At 50.2% G+C, this 13,087-nt stretch overlaps 1 protein-coding gene across 3 annotated transcripts in view; it reads right to left on the bottom strand.

Annotated features, from left to right (window-relative positions):
• Positions 1–13,087, bottom strand: part of TRPV4 (transient receptor potential cation channel subfamily V member 4) — a 601,330-nt gene that overhangs the window by 456,961 nt on the left and 131,282 nt on the right. The window contains exon 1 of one of the 3 annotated variants that reach the window (XM_085636144.1): positions 4,734–4,979. The exons of 1 other annotated variant lie outside the window; for it this stretch is intronic. The gene's annotated coding sequence lies outside the window, so the exon portion shown is untranslated. Of the gene's footprint in view, positions 1–4,718; positions 4,980–13,087 lie in introns of those variants that run through there. One more of the 3 variants, XM_085636145.1, reaches the window with a different exon arrangement.

Here is a 13,087-nt window from a genome sequence, read left to right on the forward strand (position 1 = left end):
CCAAAACCTCTGAAGGTCTTGTGATCCAGCCCCTTGGAAGAGCGACAGGTGCGCACCTGGAGGTCAGAGCTTCACAGCACTACGAGAAGAGCTCAGCATGGAGCACTGCAAGGGGTTCAGTATTCCATGACTACATATCTATTTCCTCATTGGACAGCATATTTCGTCCCCCTCACCCCACCCTGCCATCTGCATTAATTAACGAAATTTGTTTTTGTAGGGATTATGCACAGAGATACACACAACATGCGTTCATACATTGACACAGATCACACATACCTGAACAAATAGAGCACCACAGATACCGGCATCTATGCACAGACAGAGCAACAAGGTAATCCATACACACACACACACACACACACACACAGTAATCAGACTTACAGACATCGCCACAGAGACAGAAGAAGCACCCATGCAGATATGCATGCACCCACAACCTAGCAACCTTGCAGACACCGGCCCGAGTTCGAGTCTCGGCAACGACCATCGGCCTTGAAGCTGGGGAACCGAGCTCGAGTCTCGGCAACGACGCTCAACATCCTGTGATTCTGGGCAAATCACTTAATCTCCCCATGCCTCACAAAAATAAATGTGTCCATCTGTAACGAAACGGGTGCTCATGTAAAGCGCTCTGATACCTGATATATTTGGGTCTAGTTCGTGCTATATAAAATTTTAAAAAAAAAGTGTCAACTCCCATTCAATCTCTGGCCACTTCTGGAGAGCTGGAATACTTAGGACTGGAAACCCATTCAGAGATTGAAGTGTAAAAAGAAAGGAGGTGACGTCAACAAAACAACTCTTGGGTGATATAGAAGGGGCAGCACTACCTAATAGCCAGGGCCACTGGAACTATGTGGCAGGGGAGGGCCAGGTTATGCAGCACGGTTGACTAAATTATGTATCAAGAAAAGACAAAGTATGCTGCATTATGTGGCATATTTGGAATAGTATTACTTCCTTATTTTGTAATTTCTACATAGGTTAACATTTTCTGGCATAGGCTTTACGTCATTAGTAACAATTTAACCTCCAAATACAGCAATAAGCAACAGAAAGGAGACCAATGAACCTTTGCTAGGAGCCCGCCACTGTGCGGTAACATGTGTCGCTGCGTTTTTTGTAAACAACTTTAATCCGTGTGAATTTAAATCAATTGTTTTGCTAAAATCTGCAAATTTTGCTGCAAGATTATGTGGCTGTAGCACATCCATACCTATGCAGAAAACGCTGCAGCCACAAAATTGCATAATTCCAGCGTCCCTACTTATTGTTAACATTTCACATATCAGTTCTTATTCACTAGACACTCTCACACCTGTAGGGCTACCAAGTGATGGGTGGAAAGTCCAAGCACACCCAGGGGACTAAGAGATGGAGGCAAACCTGGCCAAGCCATGAGGAACAGTAAGAGATGAGTGGCAGACCTGAGAAAGTCACTGAACAAGTGAGCATGGAGGGATCATTATTACTGAGTGACTGGCACAGCAGTGAGTTGGGTAACAATGAACCTCTGCTATTTCAGCGCCATGGTACCGTTTAGGATGAACGTGCACTTTGCACATATATGTTATGTTATATTATGTTATGTATGCTGAATATTTACTAGTAGTGTACTAGAACTAGACAACATAACACCAGCAGCCCCAGGTCTTACTGTGAAACTTGTTTGCACTGAGTGGGAAGTGAATGGGTGTTGAATTCAAGAGGCGGAAGTGGTAGAAGAAGAAAACAATTATTTTAAAAGTGCCTGCATAACCTTATGTGGAAAAATAGGAGTGGGACAACAAAGGCAAATCTGAAGGCGTTGTAGAGCCAATGGCTGGAGAGCAGGCAGTCAATGATGGAGCTAGCAGGGTTCCCCTGCTGTCGCATTCCACACTGCAGGCCCTTGGCATGGCTAGCTTTTAATCTTGAAGAAATTAATATTTGACTTGACAGTACAGTCAGCTGGACCTTGGACTTAACTAGTTCTGGTGGGATTCAGGCGTCGTGTCCACTTAATACCTAACCCGTCTGCGGAGAAGAACCCATTCAAGGTGGAGAACATAGGGGAGTATAAATGCCCATTCAGACCTTGGCATCTCCTTAGAGAAAACAGTTAGTGGAAGGCTTTGATCGCCATATCATATTTTCCTATAGTTAACAATGAGGTCCACTTCGAATACCCTTTCCATCCCTGGCCTCTTTGAATAGACTGCACTTTACAAAATTTAGCGCCTGCACGTCTTTGCAACTAGTGTATGCCACACGTCAGGGCTACTAGAATGCTCAATGGACAACTAGCAGCACTACCCAGCAGTGAGATTTCCTATCATAATGTTAATGTTACTGTGATTTATAAAGCGCACGTATACCTGGAGGTGTCTTGGCGCTGAGGACGGAAGAGAATCTGTTCTGGCAACTAGTTCTGGAACAGCCAGGTTTTCAGACCATTTCTGAAGGAGGGGAGAGAGCTTGCGCTTCTGAGCTCAGTCTGAAGAGTGTTCCAAAGTTTAGAGATGCCAAAGTGAAAACTGCAGCCACCCCAAAGTAAAGTTCGAATTTTGGGCACTTCCAGGAGTTTGGCTCCTGAAGAGCGAAGATGTCTAGTCGGTTCATGCCAGACGAAGAGGTTTTGCAGGAAGATAGGACCTGTATGGTTTAGTGCTTTGTAAGCCAGGGACAGCGCCTTGAATTTAATTCGTTGTGCAACCGGGAGCCAATGCAGACTATGAATTTCTTTGGAAACAGATTTATGCCTAGGGATATTAGACAGTAACCTCGCGGCTGAATTCTGTACGCTCTGAAGCTTTTTCAGGCATTGCTTCTGCACGTTTACCAATAGTCCGTTACAATAATCCAATTTAGCTTGAATTAAGGATGTAACTACGGTTTTCCTGGTATCTGTGGGAATATAGGGAAGAATCTTCCTCACTTTCTTAATAAGGAAGTGGGCGGAAGAGACGATTGTGTTTGTGTGTTGAACTTTTATGAACTGTTTAGTTCAGTTGAGTCAAGCGAAGCAAACAACAACTGCAACTGCAGGAGTGCGTTGAATTGTGAAATGAAAACCCTGCACTAGAAATATTGGTGTTTTGATCTGGAAATCTCAGTGGCACACTTTAATCAGCATGAATTAAATGGACCAGTTTTTGTTTTCTATCTCAAACATAAATTAGATGTACACATTACAGGTTCACTGATACCACCTGTGTGGAGCAAGTGGTAAATGGTTGGGGGGGGGGGGTATTTCTTTTGCCTGTGAGGGTTTGGATGGACTGTTCTCCTTTTACTACAGCTGGAGGAATTGTCTTCTGTTCCCACCATGTGGGCCTAATAATTCTAAGTCCGGACACCTATAGTTGCCTGGAGCGGTTTCCTCTTGTGGTTACCATTTCCGGGCCCTGTCGATGGAGCCCTCCCTGGTAAGCTTTACTCCCTAGGACATGTTTCAATGCTCTTCTGTGTGATTTGCACCATATATAATAAGAATCTAGGCTAAAGATTTGCACCATATATAATAAGAATCTAGGCCATAATTAGGGTATACGTGACAACTGGCTTGCTTCTTCACTAATGGCATCACCAACAGGGCGGGGACAAGGGCGGGTGGCAGAACTACTACTAAGTTAATTTTTAAAAACTATACCTTTAAGTACATACCTCTCACTGCAGTGATTCAATAGGGTGTACTAAGGTGAAACGTTTCAACGTGTTACACACATGTATTTTAATTTTCAAGGGACTATATCCTATTTTTTACACGTTTGTTGCATGATTTACATTCTGAACATTTCCATGGCTTGGCTCGTGACCAGACTCTTCGAGCCAAGCCAGACCCTTGGCTCGGCTCTCGTTATTGTGTTGGCTCAGCCACCTCGAGTTAGGAATGTATAAAAGGTTAAAGCCGTTGAGAGAACAGCAGAATGCACAATTAATAAATAAACGTCCGTGCAAGCAGTCCACGCTCTTGGCCCTATGAGGACACAAACCTGCCATCGGAAAATCATGTGTTGGCCAAACAGTACGGAGGAACATACAGCAGCGCTGTCACCGCGAGCAGCCCTGCCCACCCCGCCTCCCCTGCCCCACTCCGGCACTTGTTGAAACCTGCTCCCCGCAGAGAGCAGCACTTCCCCTCGGGGGCTGAATCCGCACACGGGGAGGAGATTGGAGCTCTCCGGGGCATTTCCCTTTTATCAAACATTCACTAAAGCAGAACACGTGATGTGCCCACTCTCTACCGTCTTGCACGACTTAGAAGTTGTCACGGTTCAACACACAAACGAACGACTGACGTCACAACAGCGGCCAAAGAGAAACAGAAGTAAAAGTCACACGCGCGCCAAGCCTTCAGGACTGGAGCAGAACAGAATAACTGGGGTGAGAGGGGCAGCTCTTGTGCCACTTGCAGTGCACTGCACACTGCATCCCAATTACCTGACTCGGTACAAAGATGTGCGACGAACTAACAACCTTCTTCGAAGCGCTCGCCCCGAATACATCCCTGGGTTGGTGGTACAAAAGAGGTCTATTGAAAAGGCAGACGAACCATGTGATATCAGGCATGGCAAGCGCAGGGGGACAGGGATGGGAGTCGACAAACAGGGTTACCGATCCAGAGAGCACCTTCACTCCAAGGGCAAAGCTGAAGGCAGCTGAAAGGAAGCAGGTTTAGTGTGCGCGGCAGCGGCCCATTTCGTTACCCGGTACCCGCCCCACACCTGCAGTACCTGCTCCGTCCTTACCGGGACTGCGGGCTCCGGAGTCCTGACCATCTACCTCCGGACGCCAGGCTGGCTCGGTGCAGCTCCTCGTCGAGCCGAGAACTGGTGGGAAGCTCCGCCGGTTCGGGCTGGCACGCTGGCGGCTGTGATGTGTCAGGGGAGGAGGCGCCGCTGCTGCCGTGCTGTGCCCGGGGAGCTCCTTCCAGTCCGTCTGTAACGTGTCTCCGTTCGCTGACTTACTGCTAAACTTCCCTCCGCCTGTCTGCCTCCCTCCCCTCACCCCACCGCCAGCAGACCACCTCCTGCTTCCTGAGCAAACACCACGCCTTCCGAGGCAGACCCCCGACAAACACAGGCCTGTCTCCAGAGCGGAGCTCCAGCCGACAGGAAGCGCGCCTCTCCCAGGGTGACCACCCTTAGCAAATAAGGTCCCAAGGGTTCACCGGTCTGCCGCGTTCCCACCGCACACCCTTGCCATCGGTGATTCTGCCCCCCGTGTCACATGGCCCGCCCACGCACCACCTGCTGCCGCCACACTCCTCAGAAGAGCCCCTTTGACACCCCCCATCACCAGTAATAGGACTTGCCCTTCGTTTCTCTCTCCCCCTGACCCTTGCTCTGCCCCCTGTCCCGACTCCCGTCCCTGTCTCCCAGCGCTTGTACCTCTCACTGTCCACCTGTCCATCATTTCCTCCCCTCTTTCTGCGTGTGCCCCTGTCCACCATGCCTGTCTGTCTCGCCCTGTCCCTTTCCCTCTGCCTGCCTCTCCGTTCCAGCCTGTACGCCTCTGTCCATATAACTCTCTCTCCTTCTGCATGTGTACCCGTCTTTCTCTCTCTGTCCATATGCCCCCTGCCTATCTCTCTGTTCCTGTACTCCTATGTCCCAGTCCCCCTATCTCTTTTCCTGCCCTAGTCTCTGTCCTTGCAATGGTCCCACTGCCACCAATGGTGACATTTTTACAGCAATGTGTCTCCCTGCGTGTGTCCCTCTCCCTGTCTTTTTCCTGTCCCTTTGTCTCTGTCCATCATTTCCTGCCCCATTGTCCCTCCTCTCTATCTTTTCTGTCGCTTCCCACCATGCCTCTCTCTGTTTCTTTCCCCATCCTGTCTCCCCGTTCCTGCCCCCGTGCCCTGTCCTTAATTCTCTTTCTCCTTCTGCATGCGTCCCTGTCCCCATGCTTCTGTCACCGCCCTTCTCTCTCTGTCGGTATGCTCCTGCGTATCTCACCGCCCCTGTCCTCCTGTCCCTATCTTCTTTTTTCCTGTCCAAATCTCTGTCCTTGTCATGGTCCCCCTACCACCAATGGTAACCGTTTTGCAGAATTGGAAATTTTGGTTTGAAAACATACTATTTTGTTTTTGAAAAAAATCCACTTTCTTTGAAAAAGAAATACCGCCAAACGTGCACAGGTGCCGAGGCCTGTTTCTGCCTCCCCCCCCCCCCCCCACTCTAAGGACGGGAGGGGTTATTTTTTTAATCTCTCCTGATGCTCGCAAACATAGTGAGAGATTTAACAAAAATTGGCCGTGGAATTTTTAGCCACACCCCACATTGCTCAAGGGCGAGAGGGGACATTAGGGGGTTAACGCGCCCACCTTGCCAGTGGCAAGGGGACATAATGTTCTAGCTACTTCCGCATTGCCAAGGATGGCTATCTTCTGTGCCCCATTGCCCTCAAGGATGACAAGAGATAGATTTGCCACCCTCCCCACCCCTGCCTTGCCCAACGGGTGCAGTGGTGTTAAAAAAGAACACATAAAGGAGGTGGTCGCTGCGAGGTGCCCCGCTCCTCATGGCCGCGAGATGCTGAAATGCTGCAGGCCACAGGCCGGCGGGTAACTCGCAGCTTCCCCCAGAGCTGAGTTCACCACTGAAGAGTTGTCAGCCGCTCCACGCCTCGGTGGGAGGCAGCATTGTGCGGGGGCCGAGCCAAGGGTCTGGTTAGGCTCTTAGAGGCTGTGGACGAGCCGAGCCCTGAACATGTTTGCTATGTACATCACACAACTAATAGCACGTAAAGTATGATAAAGTCTCTCCAAAATTCAAGAGTGTATTTTTTATAACATATGGGCGCTTTGACATTAATAGATCGTTTTATAGCACTGCACTGCGACCTGTTTATTAAAAGGGATAATTGTTAAACATGAACTTTTAGAGAAGACAAGAGGCAAGACAGTTCACATGTAAACCCTGTATGTGGTCCAGATTATTATAGAGCAACATTATATAGTCTATGAAATCAAACACAAAAGGTTTTGTACAACTGGTATTCTGAATTTACACAATTTAAAGTACTTTCATATGCGATAATGAAGAGAATATGAATGAAGGAAAAGGAGTTTTTGTGAAATAAAGCATTTGTCTAAGATCACACAGTTTAAGCTGGATTTACAAAGCAGCCAGTCAATGGGAATCTGTCTTTCCTTACATAGCGTGTTCTTTTTACCTCTTTGTGCATTCTTCTTCGATTTTTATGTAGTGCGGGTTCAGCACAAAGGTATTGGAGTGTTTTACATGAGCACCAGTTACAGTACACAGGCTAACACTCATTGTTTATAGGCATGGGGAGATTGAGTGATCTGCCTAGAATCACCGGCTGTTGAGCTGATGCCGAGACTCAAGCCTGGTTCCCAAGATCCAAAGTCGGCAGCTCTGGCCATTACACCCCATTTCTTGGGTAGAATGGGGCGTGGAGAAGTGGTAGGCAGAAGCCACATGAAAGCTCAGCTCGTTATTGGCTCACGGTTCCAGCAGGACCTCGAGCTGAGCCAGGCTGCAGACTTGAGCCTGGCTCGAGCTTTCAGTGGCTCGCTCACCTCAAGCATTTTGCAGACATAAGAGGAACCTGGTAGATGGCACCTGCCCTCCTAGGAACCTGGAGAACAAACAACAGGAGGCACCCTGTAAACCCAGTTGAGACCAGGTGTAATTATTATGTAACAAATAACAATGTCTCAACAGGTAACAACGGGAAGATAGTTTATAAAACATGCACATTAATTTGCAGGAAGGCGAATACAGGAAGACCAAGGTAGTTGTTTGAGAAAAAGTGCAAGTGGGGAGAGGAGTTGGCCTAACGGCTAGGGCGGTCGATCTCGAATCTGGGGAACTGGGTTCAAGTTTCTGCAATGACGCTGAACATCCTGTGATTCTGGGCATATCACTTAATCTCCCTGTGCGTAACAAAAATGAATGTGTTCTCATGCGCTGAAGGCGCGCCAAAGGCAAGCCCGTCTGCGCCTGTCCGCGCCTGGACCGTGCCCAGCGCCAGAACCCCTGGCCCCCGCTGCCCCCGCAACACCAGACTACACTACGACTCCAGCAAACTCCACGCACTCAACACCGGACGACTCCAACCCTGCCACCTGGCGTCGCCAAAGCGCACCCAAGGACCCTTCACCTGCCGGAACTGCAGATACACCAGCACCTAGCCCGCCAAACCACCAACCAGGGAACCCAACCACCTCAGATGCATCCTCCTCAACACCCGCTCCGCACGCAAACACGCAGTCGAACTCTGGGACCTCCTAGACTCCACCGCCCCTGACGTCGCCTTCCTGACGGAGACCTGGCTGAACGCCACCTCAGCACCTGACATCGCCATAGCCATCCCGCAGGACTACAAGATCTCCTGCAGAGGCCGCACCAACGGAGTTGGAGGGGGAATCGCCATCATCCACAAGGATACCCTCAGAGTCTCAACCAACACCGACGACACCCTCACCATCGCCGAGCACATGCACTTCCAGATCCACACCGACCCCAACACCACCCTCCGAGGAACGCTCGTCTACAGACCACCCGGACCACGACCACAGTTCTGTGACACCATCGCCGACCTCGTCAGCACCCATGCACTCGCTTCCACGGACTACATCCTCCTGGGGGACCTGAACTTCCACCTCGAAAACAACAACAACACCAACTCCATCGCCCTGATCGACAACCTCACCAACCTCGGACTCTAACAGCTCGTGACGACAGACACCCACGCCGCTGGACACACGCTGGATCCCATCTTCTCCGCCACGTCCCCTTCAACCACACCACCGAACTCCACTGGACAGACCACAGATGCGTCCACTTCACCTTCAAGAAACACACCACGCACCACCGCACCCAACAGCTACCACGTCGCCACTGGGGCAAGATCACCAAGGACCAACTGACCACCTCCCTCGTACTGAGACCACCAGCCGACCCCACTGACCCAGACACCGCCGCGACCAACCTCAATCAATGGATCAACGACTGCGCCAACACCCTCGCCCCCCTCAAGACCTCCACTACCGACCACACCAACAAGACAGCCGCCTGGTTCACCGAAGACCTCCGGATGTCCAAGCGCACCTGTCGGAAGCTGAAGAAGAAATGGCTCCACGACCGAACACCAGACAGCCACACAGCCCACAAAAACGCCACCCGCAGACACCACCAACTCATCAGGATCGCCAAGAGAACCGCCTTCAAGGATCGCCTAGACAACAACTCTCACAACACCAAAGAGCTCTTCAACATCGTGAAAGAACTCTCCAACCCCAGCTCCAGCACCCACGACATCCCACCATCGCAAGACCTGTGCAACTCCCTAGCCACCTTCTTTCACCGTAAGATCGCCGACATCCATGACAGCTTCAACTCTGACACTCCCGCACCCACCACCGAGACCACCACCCCTACAACCACTAGACGCCTGACCGCCTGGTCCCATGTCAGCGACGAAGACACCATCAAAACCATGAACTCCGTCCACTCCGGATCCCCATCGGACCCCTGCCCTCACCACATCTACAACAAAGCAAGCACAACCATCGCGCCCCACCTCCGGAAAGCAATCAACAGCTCCTTCGAGTCAGCAACCTTCCCGGAAAGCTGGAAACACGCCGAGATCAACGCCCTCTTGAAAAAGCCCAAGGCGGACCCCAAAGACCTCAAAAACATCCGGCCCATCTCCCTGCTACCGTTCCCGGCCAAAGTGACAGAGAAGATTGTCAACAAACAACTGACCCGCTACCCCGAAGACAACTGCATCCTGGACCCTTCCCAATCTGGCTTCCGCAGCAACCACAGCACCGAGACCGCCCTTATCGCCGCCACTGATGACATCAGAATCATGATGGACAAAGGGGAAACAGCCGCCCTCATCTTCCTGGACCTATCAGCAGCCTTCGACACAGTCTGCCACCGAACCCTATCAGCACGCTTCACAACGCCGGAATCCAAGAGAAGGCCCTGGCCTGGACCACATCCTTCCTCTCCGGCAGAACCCAGAGCGTCCGCCTCCCACCCTTCCGCTCAAAAACCACAGAGATCATCTGCGGCGTCCCACAGGGGTCCTCCCTCAGCCCGACGCTGTTCAACATCTACATGGCACCACTCGCCCACGTCGCACGACAACATAACCTCAACATCATATCCTACACCGACGACACCCAGCTGATCATATCCCTCACCGAAGACCCCCACACTGCCAAAGCCAACCTCAACAGAGGAATGAAGGCCGTTGCCGACTGGATGAAGGACAGCAGACTGAAGCTGAACTCAGACAAGACGGAGGTTCTCACCCTCCCCACCCCTTCAGCCTGGGACAACTCCTGGTGGCCCACCTCGCTAGGCGCGGCCCCGGAACCCACGGACCACGCACGCAACCTGGGGGTCATCCTCGACTCCACCCTCTCCATGACCAGACAAGTCAACGCCGTCTCCGCGTCCTGCTTCAACACCCTCCGATTGCTCCGCAGGATCTTCAAATGGATACCCCCCGACACGAGAAAGTCCATCACCCATGCCCTCGTCACCAGCAGACTCGACTATGGAAATGCACTCTACTCAGGAACAACAACCAAGCTCCTGAGACGACTACAGCGAATCCAGAACGCCTCGGCACGACTGATCCTCGACGTTCCCCGGCGCAGCCACATCACACCCCACCTGAGAGACCTGCACTGGCTCCCGGTCAACAAGAGAATCACCTTCAAGCTCCTCATCCACGCACACAAAGCACTACACAGCACCGGACCTACTTATCTCAACAACAGACTCAGCTTCCACACCCCCACCCGAAACCTCCGCTCAGCCAACCTCGCCCTCGCCACGGTTCCACGCATCCGAAAAACCACTGCCAGCGGCAGATCCTTCTCCTACCTCGCCGCCAAGACCTGGAACACTCCCCCCACCAGCCTACGACAGACCCAGGACCTGCCGGCCTTCCGTAAACTTCTCAAGACCTGGCTCTTCGACCTGTAGCGCCCCCCCCCCCTCAGCGCCTTGAGACCCTCACGGGTATGTAGCGCGCTTTAGAAATTCTATGATTGATTGATTGATTGATGTAATGCAACTGGTGCTCTGTAAAGCGCTCTGATACACAATTTGGGTCAAGTTTGCGCTGTATAAAACACTGTAAAATAAAAAATTAAAATTAAATTAAGGCCAGAGGAACAGTATCAGCACTATTTACAAGAATGTAAGTAACCTGAGGGTACTTGTGCACATAAGTGCTCATGAAAAGGTGAACGGTGCAAGTGACAAGTGTGACAGCGTGAGGCGGCGCAAAAGCTAAACAGTGGTGACAATATTTACGAAGGTTTTTTGGTTCACAATTTTGATTTATAAAAATCCAACATTTTAGGCAATATAGGTGAACCGTGGAGGTCCGCCAGTAATTGCGCTGGACAGTCGACTACGTTTCGACCTGTTACGAGTTCAGGTCATCATCAGGACCAGGTTACAAGGTTATCGTGCTGAACGGATAAGGGGTCCCAAGCTTGATGCAATCATGGGTCCAAAGGGACCATGATTGACATGGGGACAATGTAGAGGGCAGGAAGGCCGGGGGGTGCACCTTCAGATATGGTGTTCTGAGCTTGTTCGGGGAGACTGAAGAGCGCGGTGTCCAGGAGAAAGGATGCATCCAGCGCGGGTGACCGTCGGGGAGGAGGGTCTGTCCGGTGTCAAGGGTATGTTGCAGGTAGCTCCGTTGAGTCAAGGAGAATGTAGGAATGTTAGGGAATTAATCCAATTAGCGGTATTAGTCCGAGGGCGGCAGGAGTGCTCCTGCCCACATGCGGCGTTAGCCCTAGGTACCTGGCCAGCTGCCAGCTCTGACTCGAGTGCTGGTAGAACTTTATTGCACTACTTCTTGGCTTGCAGCCTTTTGTGATTTATTGAGAAGTAGAGTAGCTCACACCCGTCCTAGCGCTCTATTCTCAACTTCATACATATCACAACTGTCATACATTTAAAGCCCACCAGGCCTATTGGCTTAGTCAATGGTTGTTAGCTAAAAGAAATGAGTAACAACGATTCTGTTGTAAATAATATTGAAAATGTTTCCTTTCTGAGACTGAGACTGCAAATTAATCATTACTGAGGCCTGTGGAAGGGATAATGGTCCACAGAGTATTTCAGTCACTCCAGGTCTGTTCACTATGTTAGACATGTACATCCTTTTTCTCTACATATCTCGTCCATCTGCCTATCTTACACCTCATCTCTTTCCTCTTCAGCACCCTGTTTTTGCTCCAGACTGAATGCACTTTCTCGCATCTTCACTTCACTACCTCCCAAACAAAACACACCCACTCACCTGTAAGCACTGCATTTTCATTTACTATCGCCTTGTAAATATTTCAACTGCTGTGTACCTCCTTCACAAATGTTTGCACAGAATACCAATTGTAACTGGAATACATCACCATTGCTCCGTTTGCTTTGAAGAGAGGCCAAGAATTGGATGTCCATGTATTCTGAACATGTTTTTGACCCACTGACAGGCACTGTGAGAAACTTATGCTGCCTACAGCCTCAACTCCAGAGATCTCAACCGCGGCCCGTTGTAAACACCCACAGGCGACTAAGTTGAAAGTGTGCATTATATAAGAGTAATATGCTACATGGAAAACAAAATACAGGAACAGAACATTCTGGAAATAGCTTACTTAATCACGCATTCCGTAAGAGTATTACATATGTGAAATATAAACAGAAACGAAGTAGCTGACATGAATTACCTTAGCGTTTTTACCTTAATTGTTCAGAAATCGATCACTGTTTTTACCTGTGGAGTTATAGGACAGGAATATAGGACCCGATAGGGACCCAGTTGAATGTCCGTTTTTAATTGCTACCAGGTCAGAGACCCGGAAGGATCCTGTCCACTTAAAGCCCTAAGTGCATGGTCAGCTGTTATCTGCCCGCTCCAATGTGAACCGCTACATGCTGCAGGCAGTATCTGCTAATCTTTGAAAGAAGTGGGGCGTGAATACAGAGCGAGTCATCGAAGCAGGCGAGCTGGGCTTCATTCAGACAGATTCATAGGTTTCCTCGCAGAGTAAATTGCGAGAACAAAATGGTGGCACCTGGTATCTTTCGCA

This window comes from Triturus cristatus, chromosome 11 (assembly GCF_964204655.1).
Source record: "Triturus cristatus chromosome 11, aTriCri1.1, whole genome shotgun sequence".
NCBI classification, from domain to species: Eukaryota; Metazoa; Chordata; class Amphibia; order Caudata; family Salamandridae; genus Triturus; species Triturus cristatus.